The 13,401-nt window shown below is 35.2% G+C and overlaps 1 protein-coding gene across 1 annotated transcript in view; it reads right to left on the bottom strand.

The window, feature by feature from the left end:
- The window catches only part of LOC123546856 (nucleolar protein 14-like), a 64,175-nt gene extending 51,070 nt beyond the window's left edge, over window positions 1–13,105 (bottom strand). The window contains exon 1 of the mRNA XM_053551159.1: window positions 12,956–13,105. The gene's annotated coding sequence lies outside the window, so the exon portion shown is untranslated. The remainder of the gene's footprint in view (window positions 1–12,955) is intronic.
- Window positions 13,106–13,401: the final 296 nt, after the last annotated feature.

The following is a 13,401-nucleotide window of genomic DNA, read 5'->3' as shown; positions in this document are numbered from 1 at the left end:
AGAAGCAGCACCCCACAACTGTAACATATCCTGCTAAACTGCAACATTCTATAAAACCACGAAATATTAGACCAACAGTAATTTTTCTTTCTCGTATTATAAGTCCATGCCTGAAGAGGGTTTTAATCAATGCAAATTTGCATGAAATACGGTTTGAATATCTTTTAATCAATTTGTTTTAGATATTTTACTATCAAAATTTCAAATTTTGTTATGAAACGCTTGATTGACATCAATATACCGTGTTTCACAGGTTAAGCTATGTCTCAACAGATGTACATATCACTGATCTAGGAAAACAATTTTTATTTTTGGATAAAGAGATCAATCTTTACCACATCTTTGGCAAAAAAAATACCGACAGCTATTATTATCCTCCGAATGCTGTAACGTTATCCAGGAATACTGTAACAGAAGCATCCTAAATCTGTAACATGATATCCTCCACAACCGAGTCTCATGTAACAGTTCCTCCCCCGTGATAACTGTGCAGAAATTTTTTCTGAAAGAATCTAACATGACCATCCACAACTAGGGTTACTACTGATCACTTGTTTTAAGTTTCATTAAATTATGTGCAATTGTTCAGGAGATTAGGCATGCACAAGGCACACACAAAATTGCACATGCAGACTGTATGTATATAGTATGTTAACAAAAAACAAAGTCCCAAAACTGTGCAGAATTTTTTTTCTGAAAGAACCTAACATGCACCATGCACAACTACTGTTGTTACTGATCACTTGTGTGAAAATTCATTAAATTGTGTCAAGGGGATGAGGAGAGTTGGTGTCTATGGACAGACGGACAGACAGACAACCTGAAACCAGTATATCCCGCCTTACAACTTCGTTGTTCAGAGGGTACAATAACAGACATAGTGAATTTGCATCAAAATGAACCAAACATTCTAAGTAAAAAGGGGATCTGAATTCATGTAATATTGGTGCCAGTGCTGCGGCTTTGTGTCATATGATGTTGGGTGATAATGAGGAAATTAAGTTTGAAGCAAATCCATCATGTAATTACAAAGATAAAGAGAATGTGCATCAAAAATTTAACTAAAGAGTGGACGCCTGGTTGAGTAGGACAGCTCACCATAATACTTTGTATAGTCAAGCTAAAAATGTCAGGTACTAAAAAGTCATCAATATCGACAGAAAATCAAAAATTTCCTTCATTTATATGCATGCAGTCTTTAAATCTTTTTCACGATAAATAGCAACCTGAAACATACAGAAAATTGCTCCTGTAAGGTCATTTCACACAACAAAATTGCCGACCAGGAAGTTGCTAAATTGTTTTAAATCAAAATAACTGCAAACATACCAGACAATGCAATCAATCCGAAAGTAGCTGAAAAATAAACAGTTTGAGGAATTCCAAAGTGTCTATTTTTAGATGTGTCAGACATTTAATAATAAGTTTATTGACCGGTTCCGATTAAATATTTAACGCGCAAGTTATAGACAGAGAATTATAGACACAGTCTAACACATGGGTTTTTTGTGGTTTGACATAAGCAATAATTGCTGTCTGCATGAGAAGACTTGTTCAATAGACAAAGAGAGCAGGCGGTGTCCTATGGGTAGCCTTACTCATTTATTATTGGGATGACTTATTTTATGATCCAATTTTTTATAGTTGTCATCCCTCTAACGGGACAGCGGCAGTCAAAAGTTTTTGGACTAAAAAATGGGCCGAAAGTAGTCTCAAGTACACCGATTTTACATTCTGATATTTAGTTTAATCATATTTTATTGCATATAATTTTCATTTCTACATATATACATAACATACATAATAAAAAATAAAATAATCATATATTGAAATGAAAAGAACAGCAAATGGGTTGGACTAAAGTTATGCCAACATTATAAACAGTCCTCCCCACTGATATTTCATGTCTACCTTGAGGGGATATCGACCAGTCATAGAAATATAACAATATTCATCTCATGAGTACAATTATTTAGAGTAGGCAGAAAGGTGTAAGGGTTAATATGAGTTTTGAAAGCATTGTAAAAAATAATGTCATTCATAGAATGTGAAACTAGAGATGCTTTTGAGAAAAGTGCATGTCTCTCACAACTGCCCCTATGAAAAATGTCTAGTGTCTCTAGATGGCTTAGATGAGTGGATCCAATTAGATGGTCTGGACGAGTGGATCCAATCAGTAATTCAAGGACCATAAATCAAAAAAGCCTGGGCGGATTTGGCTAGTTATCGAACTTGGCTAATTTCTTATGGCCAAACACATTTTGTTCAAGTTTGGTGAAGTTCGGATGAGAAATGTTCGACTTAAGAGAGTGGACAAGAGTAAAAAGGCAGATTTTTCAGTAATTCAAGGGCCGTAACTCCAAAATGCCTGGACCGATTTGGCTAGTTATCGAACTTGACTGAGGTCTCATGGTCAAACACATTTTATTCAAGTTTGGTGAAGATCGGATGAGAAATGTTCGACTTAGAGTGCGGACAAGAGTAAAAAGGCAGATTTTTCAATAATTCAAGGGCTGTAACTCCAAAATGCCTGGACCGATTTGGCTAGTTATCGAACTTGGCTGAGGTCTCATGGTCAAACACATTTTGTTCAAGTGTGGTGAGGACTGGATGAGAAATGTTAGAATTAGAGTGCGGACAAGAGTAAAAAGGCCGATTTTTGGTAATTCAAGGGCCATAACTCCAAGACGCCTGGACCGATTTGGCTAGTTATCGAACTTACCCGAGGTCTCATAGTCAAACACATTTTGTTCAAGTTTGGTGAAAATCGGATGAGAAATGTTCGACTTAAGAGTGTGGACAAGCTTTGTGACAGACAGACACACGCACAGACTGGAGTAAATCAATATGTCTCCCACACCACTGTGTGGTGGGAGACATAATTTAACAAGTGTTTTGTTAGTGATGTCAGGTTCCAATGTACTGTCTGTAGATAAAACTTATTTTTTAAAAAGGTTTTGGGAACAAAATATACAGGCATTGAACTGTGAAAAGCACATAATGCTCTTCTCCCCATTCACATATATTTCATCCACAAGCTTAAAAGTCACTGACCAGAGTTTATTACTTAGTCATGTTAGTAGGGGGAAAAAAAATATTGGCTATGAATTATCAATAAACATCAAAAAGGCTCCTACTACCATTCCTATTCTATACCAGTAGTGCTAAAAGATTAACCATAAAAATGTCATAGACTGTCAACTTAGCAGTTCAGTAAATAAAACAGGAGTTTTCGAGAATTTCGGCAAACAGTGATTTTCTCTGGGTAAAATTCTCATCACTAACTTTTAAAGATGGCTAGTCTTTTGGGTTTTAAACAAGCTTTGTACATGTAAATGATTTTCATTCCCCCAGGGCCTCCGCTGTCGATCGCCAATGTCGCCATTTGCGATAATTTTAAGAATTTGGCGCTAAATTTTGCAAACTGGCGAAAATAAGTGGCGCATAGTTTTTTTCTCAAAAAAAACTTTCTTTGTGCTACTTTCATGTTTATCGTTTTTCCGTAATCGTTCGGAAATTCTTCGGGATCACGTGATTTTGAAATTAATTCAAACGAATATCCGTTTAAAGACGCGCCATAAAGTAACCATATTTCTTTTTGTATTTCCATGATAGTAATGATACATGATTTGCATGAAAAATACGAGATATACAAGATTTTAGTTTCAAACTGACAGTGACATAATATTAGGCCAAGACAATATGTTTAATGTATAAAATTTTATTGAATTAATGTAGCAATATCAGGGCTCTCGTTTGCATTTTGGGACTGGGGCCAGGGTCCATGCAAGGGGGGAATTTCGCATGATTTTTCAAAAAAAGTCTTTTGAGGGGGAATTTCAAATGCGAAAAGAAATGCAAACAAATATAAACATTCTTTTCAATTTTGCTGACCCAAACCTGAATTTTGTTAATTATAAACTCTTTTGTATGAATTCTGCCAATTATAAACAACATTATTCATTCATCTCACTTGGTATTTTTCTCTGAGCCACTGAATTTTCAAGAACAGTAAAATTTTAAGGCCAGCAAGTCAACTGCAAAGCACTTAGCACTGACGTTCTTGGACTAGAGGGGGAATTTTTTTGAAAATAAGGGGGAAAAAACATACTATTTTGAGGGGGGAATGGGGCCTATATTCGGCCCCAAATTTTGCCAAACGAGAGCCCTGAATATGTACATAAATCAGTGTCTTTAGGTAAATTTCAATCACATTTTGTTTCTACAGTGTAAGATAGTAATTCATCTATATCTTTAAAACTTTGGTGAAAAGAGATTGACTGCATAAGTTTGCAGATCAAGTTGTGAAAACACATTTATTCAGGAAGGGCCTAAATTGTCCAGTGGACCACACGAAAACTTGTAGTATAGCTGTATATTACCTGTATTATAATAATGGTTTTCATGAAGATTTTGTGAGTTACAAAAATGTTGAATTCCCTATGCTTTGTAAACATCACGTTATCGTTGGATCTATTTATAAATTATGGCCTTGTTTCGGAGCATTTTTCCGAAAAATCAGAAGATGCACAGGGCCCTCACTCTACTTTGGGGGAAGGGGTCTGCAGCCCTCAGGTTGGGGAATTTTCGCGTCGTTTTAGCCGAAAGGGGAAATTTTCATTGCCTTCAAAGAATAGCATACTATGTAAGAACTATAACATGTATAACTTTCATTACACTAAAGCTGTTTCTTTTTCTCAACATACTACTGGCAACTGCATTTATATCATGTCAAGATCAGCTTTTCAGGGGTCAAGCTATACTGTTATTAATGCAAATTCCACAAACTTTATCTAAAAGAAGAACATTTATCATTACAGATTTTTTTACTCGATTTATATTTTAGTTGTCTAAAAGTGGGTGGGGTTTGGTGCCTTTGCATGATTTTATTATCTAACAAGAGCACCGCCTTGCGGGTGCTGACGCTCATCTGATTTTTTTTAGTGTAATAGAAATATTGTCCTACCCATGATTTTCTAAGTCTAAAAAGGGCCATCATTCTTGCAAAAAGCAGGATAGAGTTATGTTTCTTGATGTACAGTGTCCACTTATGATGGTGAAAAACTGTTGCAAGTTTTAAAGCAATAGCTTTGATAGTTTATGAGAAAAGTTGACTTAAACATAATACTCAACCAAGAAAATGATTTTCTAAGTCCAAAAGGGGCAATAATTATTGCAAAAAGCAGGATGGATTTATGTTGCTTGCTGTACAGGGTCAGCTTATGATGGTGAACAAGTGTTGCAAGTTTCAAAGCAATAGCTTTGATAGTTTAAGAGAAAAAGTTGACCTAAACATAAAACTTAACCAAGAAATCTGATATTTTCTAAGTCCAAAAGGGGCCATAAATCTTGCAAAAAGCAGGACGGAGTTATGTTTCTTGCTGTACAGGGTCAACTTATGATGGTGAACAAGTGTTGCAAGTTTTAAAGCAAAAGCTTTGATAGTTTAGGATTAAAGCTGACCTAAACATAAAACTTAACCAAGAAAACTGATTTTCTAAGTCCAAAAGGGGCAATAAATCTTGCAAAAAGCAAGATGGAGTTATGTTTCTTGATGTACAGGGTCAGCTTATGATGGTGAACAAGTATTCCAAGTTTCAAAGCAATAGCTTTGATAGTTTAGGAGAAAAGTTGACCTAAACATAAAACTTAACCAAGAAATCTGATATTTTCTAAGTACAAAAGGGGCCATAAATCTTGCAAAAAGCAAGATGGAGTTATGTTTCTTGCTATACAGGGTCAGCTTATGATGGTGAACAAGTATTCCAAGTTTCAAAGCAATAGCTTTGATAGTTTAGGAGAAAAGCTGACCTAAACATAAAACTTAACCAGGCAACGCCGACGCAGACGCCGACAACCGCTCAAGTGATGACAATAACTCATCATTTTTTTTCAAAAAATCAGATGAGCTAAAAATGCTTCAAAATAAGGGCTGCTTTTGCAACAGTGATCATATTTTTCTTAAATGCAGACTTTTCAGTGGCTTTTTATTTAGATTGTACTAGAAAAATCTTGTAAGAAATGATAAAAATGTCCAAAAATCACGGTCGCGAAAATGGGTGACAAATATGGAAAACGAAAGTAAACATTTAAAATTTTTGATGATATACCTGTTTTAAATTTCTTATTTTTTTCACCATATCTAATTCAATACTTATAATTTCTGCTTGTTTAAAGCTTTTAATTCATTTTGGGCCAAACAAAGCCTCGGCAATGATAATAAATTTTCTATAGACCGTAACGGTTGACCGGCTCACGTAATCCTTTCAAGAAAACAAAATAATGATTTTATCTCTAATTAACAAGTGGTGCACAGGAAATAATTTAAATTAATAACCTTTTACATATTGATCAATAAACACCATTGCTAATGATAGGGAATACAAACCGCGAGATGACCACATGTCAATCGGCGCGTGGCGTGATTGACATCTGTTAGCAGCTAATTAACATTTGACGCTCTGCCTACTGCCATACTTCCGCTTATGACGGCGAACAATATTGAAACTGACTGGGATTTTGATTGACAAGGGGCAGAACTTTCGAACTATAGACGCATCAAAGAAAATTTCCGCGAGTCAACCCAACGCACGGGGCATATTTTGTGTGGGTCAAATACGAGTTTTTCTCGATTTTCACGGGTCAAAAACCCGGGATTTCGGGTCAACCGAATGTACTGTTTGAAGGGGGAATTTCTTTCTCTGGAGAAAGGATACTATTTTGGCGGGGGAAGCAGCCGATATTTGGCGGTAAAAAAGGCCGATCGAGGGCCCTGATGCACGACGGGTTCGTAAGCAGTTGAAAAACATACTTTCGGTTTGAAATTGGCAAAAGGTTTCTGTTTATTTGTTGGTTATTCTTGAACATATCCACGACTATTTGGTCAGATCCGATGCAGTGGGTCATATTTTCAATAAACAGTTACTGGAACAGACCCGGAGAGAGAGTAGAAACTACTCGCACCCTAGGAGGCTCCAATTACATGGTAATTGAAGTGATGGCCAGTTTACCAGCATGCAGCCAATAAAAAGCAATAAATCACATGTAACAGTGTTGATAAGCTTAGGCCAGATTTTCCTTGATGTAGGAATAAACGAATAACATGTATAAAATGATAGTGTGCTGTTTATAGTGCATGCATGTCTTTTAAATTTGCCCATTTTTCCCAAGACAACTTGATATATGGATATTAGACAAAATTAATCAACATCCACTTTAATCAATTTTGTGCAAAATATTTAAAACCTATGAAATATAATGGGTCCTATCATTAGTATATAATAACTTCCATCAGGAAATTTGATAGTAAGAAGACTATATTGAAAATACCTATATATGCTATTCAAATTTCTACATTTGTATGCCTGTTTGCCTGTCTATCAGTCAAATAAATGTAGGACCTTTTGGCCCGGACGTTTCGGCCTAGGATCTTTCGGCCTAGGATGTTTTGGCCAGGCATTTTTTGGAGGTAGGACATTTTGGCCAAAAATAAATTGTGGTTCCATATAATGCAAAATATGGTCTGGAGATTATTCTAAAGAATGTTATAGTCAAAGAAATATATTTATATTATTTTTATAGCTCTTTGTTATAGTGTAAGTAAATAAATGAAACAGATTATTTTTCTTTAACAACATCCTAGGCCAAAAGATCCTAGGCCAAAACGTCCGGGCCAAAACATCCGTGGCCAAAACGTCCGTCCTCCCAGTCAAATAAGGTAGGTCTTGCTGCGACTTTATAACAAGAGGACCATGATGGTCCTGAATCGCTCACCTATCTCCACATGACCCAGTGTTCAACTGAGTATGACATCGTTATTTCTATTATTTGACATAGTGACCTAGTTTTTGAGCACATGTGACCTAGATATCATCAAGATAAAAAATTCTGACCAATTTTCATGAAGATCCATTGAAAAATATGGCCTCTAGAGAGGTCACAAGGTTTTTCTATTATTTGACCTAATGACCTAGTTTTTGAAGGCACGTGACCCACTTTTAAACTTGACCTAGATATCATCAAGGTGAACATTCTCACCAATTTTCATGAAGATCTCGTGAAAAATATGGCCTCTAGAGAGGTCACAAGGTTTTTCTATTTTTCGACCTACTGACCTAGTTTTTGACCGCACATGACCCAGTTATGAACCTGACCTAGATATCATCAAGCTGAACATTCTCACCAATTTTCATGAAGATCCATTGAGAAATATGGCCTCTAGAGAGGTCACAAGGTTTTTTCTATTTTTAGACCTACTGACCTAGTTTTTGACCCCACGTGACCAAGTTTCGAATCTGATTTAGATATCATCAAGATGAACATTCTGACCAATATTCATGAAGATCTCATGAAAAATATGGCCTCTAGAGAGGTTACAAGGTTTTTCTATTTTTAGATCTACTGACCTAGTTTTTAACCCCACGTGACCCAGTTTCGAACTTGACCTAGATATCTTCAAGGTAAATATTCTGACCAATTTTCATGAAGATCCATTGAAAAATATCGCCTCTAGAGAGGTCACAAGGTTTTTCTATTTTTAGACCTACTGACCTAGTTTTTGACAGCACAGGACCCAGTTTCGAACTTGACCTAGATATCATCAAGGTGAACATTCTGACCAATTTTCATGAAGATCCATTGAGAAATATGGCCACTAGAGAGGTCACAAGGTTTTTCTATTTTTAGATCTACTGTCCTAGTTTTTGACCCCACATGACCCAGTTTCGAACTTGACCTAGATATCATCAAGGTGAACATTCTGACCAATATTCATGAAGATCTCATGAAAAATATGGCCTCTAGAGAGGTCACAAGGTTTTTCTATTTTTAGATCTACTGACCTAGTTTTTAACCCCACGTGACCCAGTTTCGAACTTGACCTAGATATCATCAAGATGAACATTCTGACCAATTTTCATGAAGATGCATTGAGAAATATGGCCTCTAGAGAGGTCACAAGGTTTTTCTATTTTTAGACCTAATGACCTAGTTTTTGACCCTACGTGACCCAGTTTCGAACTTGACCTAGATATCATCAAGATAAACATTCTGACCAATATTCATGAAGATCTCATGAAAAATATGGCCTCTAGGGAGGTCACAAGGTTTTTCTATTTTTAGACCTACTGACCTAGTTTTTGACCCCACGTGACCCAGTTTCGAACTTGACCTAGATATCATCAAGGTGAACATTCTGACCAATTTTCATGAAGATCTTGTGAAATATATGGCCTCTAGAGAGGTCACAAGGTTTTTCTATTTTTAGACCTACTGACCTAGTTTTTGATGGCACGTGACCCAGTCTCGAACTTGACCTAGATATCATCAAGATGAACATTCTGACCAACTTTCATAAAGATCCCATGAAAAATGTGACCTCTAGAGTGGTCACAAGCAAAAGTTTACGGACGCACGGACGGACGACGGACACCGCGCGATCACAAAAGCTCACCTTGTCACTTTGTGACAGGTGAGCTAAAAACAACATGTTTTATAAATAGATGGCAGTCTGAAGAATATGCTTATCGTTATATTTCATCCATATATTAAGTATGTCTGTCCGTCTGTCATTTATTGAAGATGGAATCTATAATTGGATAAAAGAAACCATTTTCAGATTGGACCAGATGTTGCTTATTATGCATGCCGATGTACCACATACAGGTTTTCTAAATTCTATTCTGCTCTGTTCTATTATAAAACTCTGCTAAACAGTGGTTTCACCTTACACAAAAACAAATAATGTAGATATATGCACTGCATTTATTCTCTTATAAAGATCGTATACTAAAATGCTCATGTTGAAAGCATCTTAAAAAACATTTTCCTTGCAAATTATAGAGAAAGTTGAAAAAGAAAAAAGAAAAGAAATAAAGTCAACGCCTTAAATTATCTATACTCTATTCTTGAAACACGTAATAGGAATTTCGGAACAAAAAACATGTCATACACTGGTTCATGTAAATTGGTAAATTACCTCTACTGACATGAATTTGCATTATGTAACAATTATTTTGTTAAAATAACAAAACGAATACACATGTTTGTGGATTCAATTTTGGTAGTTCTACACATTGAAGGTAAAATATAATCCACAATGTAGAATTTGATAAAACCACTCCGTTTTAGAATTTCAGGACATACTAAGAAAAAGTCGCAAAATATATATATTCTCGTGCTTGAATTTTTTACTAGACTGATTTGAATGAATCTGAACCTTAAGCAAAATTTTGTAATTGGAGTTTATAGGAAAATTGCATTTTTTGCACTACATTGCAGATTTTATTAAAAATTCTCACAGTTTGTGAAGACATTATTAGAATTGTTTCATTGTAAACATTGTAACAATTGAATTTCATTTTAGAAAGATTGTGATATTGCCATTTAGTAAACACATGAACATCAGTAACGCATACATAGGCTTTATTCTATGTTATCAAGAATAATGAAGTTACTTCATTACTTTCGGTTTATAAAATTGTGAAGAACTAAGTTATGAAAAACCATGCTTAAAATTGTTCATTTACATATTCAGATGTAATACAAATTTCATTCAAACATCACAACAAGAGGGTGATGATGACCCTATATCGCTCACCTGTAAAACTTGGCCTTGACCCCACATAAACCAGTTTCGAACTTGGCCTAGAAATAATCAAGATAAATATTCTTACCAAATTTCATGAAGATAAGGTCATAAATATGGCCTCTTGGAGTGTTAATATGCTTTTCTTTTGATTTGAGCACGTGACCTAGTTTTTGACCATACATGGCCAGTGTCACACTTGGTCTAGGAATCATCAAGATAAACATTCTTACCAAATTTCATGAAGATAGGGTCATAAAAGTGGCCTCGAGAGACAAGCTTTCCCTTTGATTTGACTGGATGGCCTAGTTTTTGACCCCATATGACCCAGTTTTAAATTTGGTTCAGGAATGAAGATGACCATTCTGACCAAATGTCATGGAGATAGGATGAGGCCTTTAGCTTTTGATCTGGTCAGTTTTCGAAAGGAACCGAGATATTATGCACATACAAGCTGTGTGCAACTTTGATTAAAGGTAATTGCAAAATGTGGTCCCTATCGTGTTCACAAGCCAAAATACCATATATTTGGCCTTTTAAGGGGCAATAACCCTTGAACCCATGATGGGATCTGGCCAAGTTTCAAAAGGAATCGGGATATTATGCCAATACAAGTTGTGTGCAAGTTTGATTAAAATTTATTGCAAAGTGCAGTCTCTATCGTGTTCACAAGAAATTGTGGACAGACAACGAACGAAGGGTGATCACAAAAGCTCATCCACAGGTGAGCTAAAAACAAAATGCCTCTTTGCTGAGCTTACGATTGATTAGCAATGGATGGAACTAGCTATGGCTACACAGTGCTGTGAACATGCTAACAAATTAAAACGATAAAAAAAAAATCAATGTAATGAATTATATACATCTTAAAATTATGTTCACATTCATTCTGTTCATTTTTTCTGAAAAGGCCACGAAGAAGAATACCCTTTTTTTAAATAAAACAGGAAGAGTAAAACAATTAATCCTATATACTTAATTAACAGGTGATTTACACTTTAAAAGTAATCACATAAAATACACAAAATATGCAGGCTTTTACCAATCTTGTTAGGTCATTCGGATACTCTCTGATAATAGACATAGCAACACATTTGAAATTGCAATTTTTTTTAACTTTCTTATAATTATATATCATGGAACATTGTTGGTCCAAATATTTAATAATAACAGAACAGAACAGAATAGAATTTTATTAAAGACCTGTACATGGTACATCGGCATGCATAATAAACAACATCTGGTCCAATCTGAAAATGGTTCTTTTAGCTCTTGCTTGTCGTCACAGGATAATTTTCCATTTCAAGGACATGTTATTGCATATTCCATCTTTAGTGACAGACAGACATACATGTATTATAATGATAAGCATATTCTTCATACAGCCATCTTCTTATAAAACAGGTTTTAATATGTAAAAACAGATTTATAAAGTCGCAGCAAGATCTACTTTATTGACTGATAGACGGGCAGACAGTCATACACAGCTAGAAAATTAAATAACAGATATTTTCAATATTGTCTTCTAATTGGAAATTTTGTAATGAAATATATTCTGTGCTTTGAATTATATTCTAATAATAAGACCCATTTTATTGGCATAGTTTTTAACTATTTTTGCACAAAATTGATGTTGATTAATTTTGTCTTATATCCATATATCAAGTTTCCTGAAAAAAATGGGCAAATTTAAAAGACATGCAGTTAAATGGACATGCCTCCACCATAAACAGTACACTATCATTTTATATGTGTTATTCATTAATTCCTGCATCAAGGCTTATCAACACTGCTACATGTGATTTATTGCTTTTTATTGACTGCATGCTGGTAAAGTGGCCATCACTTCAGTTACCATGTAATTGGAGCCACCTAGGGTGCGAGTAGTTTCTACTCTCTCTCCGGGTCTGTTCCAGTAACTGTAAATATGAAGTCTCAGCTACAAACTCTGGTTTTCATGTAATACTCGTTTTAGTAGTGGACTTTTAAAGAACATAAACTTCTTAAAACGGATCCATAATTCCAGCAGCACTCCTTTAATTTTCAAGGGGCACTGGTGATTTTTCAAGGGAGCTCTGCCTTCTAGGTAGCACCTAAGTTCATATTAAATTTAAGTGCATATGTCTCATGAATCCATAATGTATCCTAGGTACGTTACTGCCACCTGTGCTGGAGTTCGAACCTCGGACCTTGAGATCTGTAGGCGGACACTCTAACCACGTCGCTAAATGGTTAACCCAACAGCACGGCTGTTGGAAGTGCTATCACTACACCACTGCCATCGCGAATACGTATTACAGTTGTAATTTTACAGAAGTCATAAGTATAAAAAGCGTTTATCTGATTCCTGTTGAATTAATGGCAATTTACCTTTTAATTCTTAAAACAATATAATTCTTCTCTCATTCAATGATGATGATATAATGTCAAATTTTCTCACGTGTTTTTTTTCTGTCAGCTTGCTAGCTTTCAAAGCGCGCATACGAAATTCAGAATTAATACATGTGACGCATAACGGTGATTATCTGTTCGATTAATGAACATTGAAATTTTAAAAAAATAGAATTTGGATCTATTAATATATTTTATAAGGGAAAAATATATTCGAACTTGGGAACCTATGTTTCGTGCATAGAATTTTCGAACTTTCTGTTTTCGTACTTTTACAGGTTAACGGTCACTATTTCAAATTATTCTTTGTTTCGTATAATAAACGGTCATTTCAGATCTAATTTACATATCTTTATAGAACAAACTTTTTCCTACACCCACTTTACATCATTATTTATTATAAAATGACGAAAACAATAGAAAGA

The sequence above is a fragment of the Mercenaria mercenaria genome, chromosome 9 (assembly GCF_021730395.1).
Source record: "Mercenaria mercenaria strain notata chromosome 9, MADL_Memer_1, whole genome shotgun sequence".
Lineage (NCBI taxonomy): Eukaryota > Metazoa > Mollusca > Bivalvia > Venerida > Veneridae > Mercenaria > Mercenaria mercenaria.
This window is presented reverse-complemented; position numbering and strand designations above follow the sequence as displayed.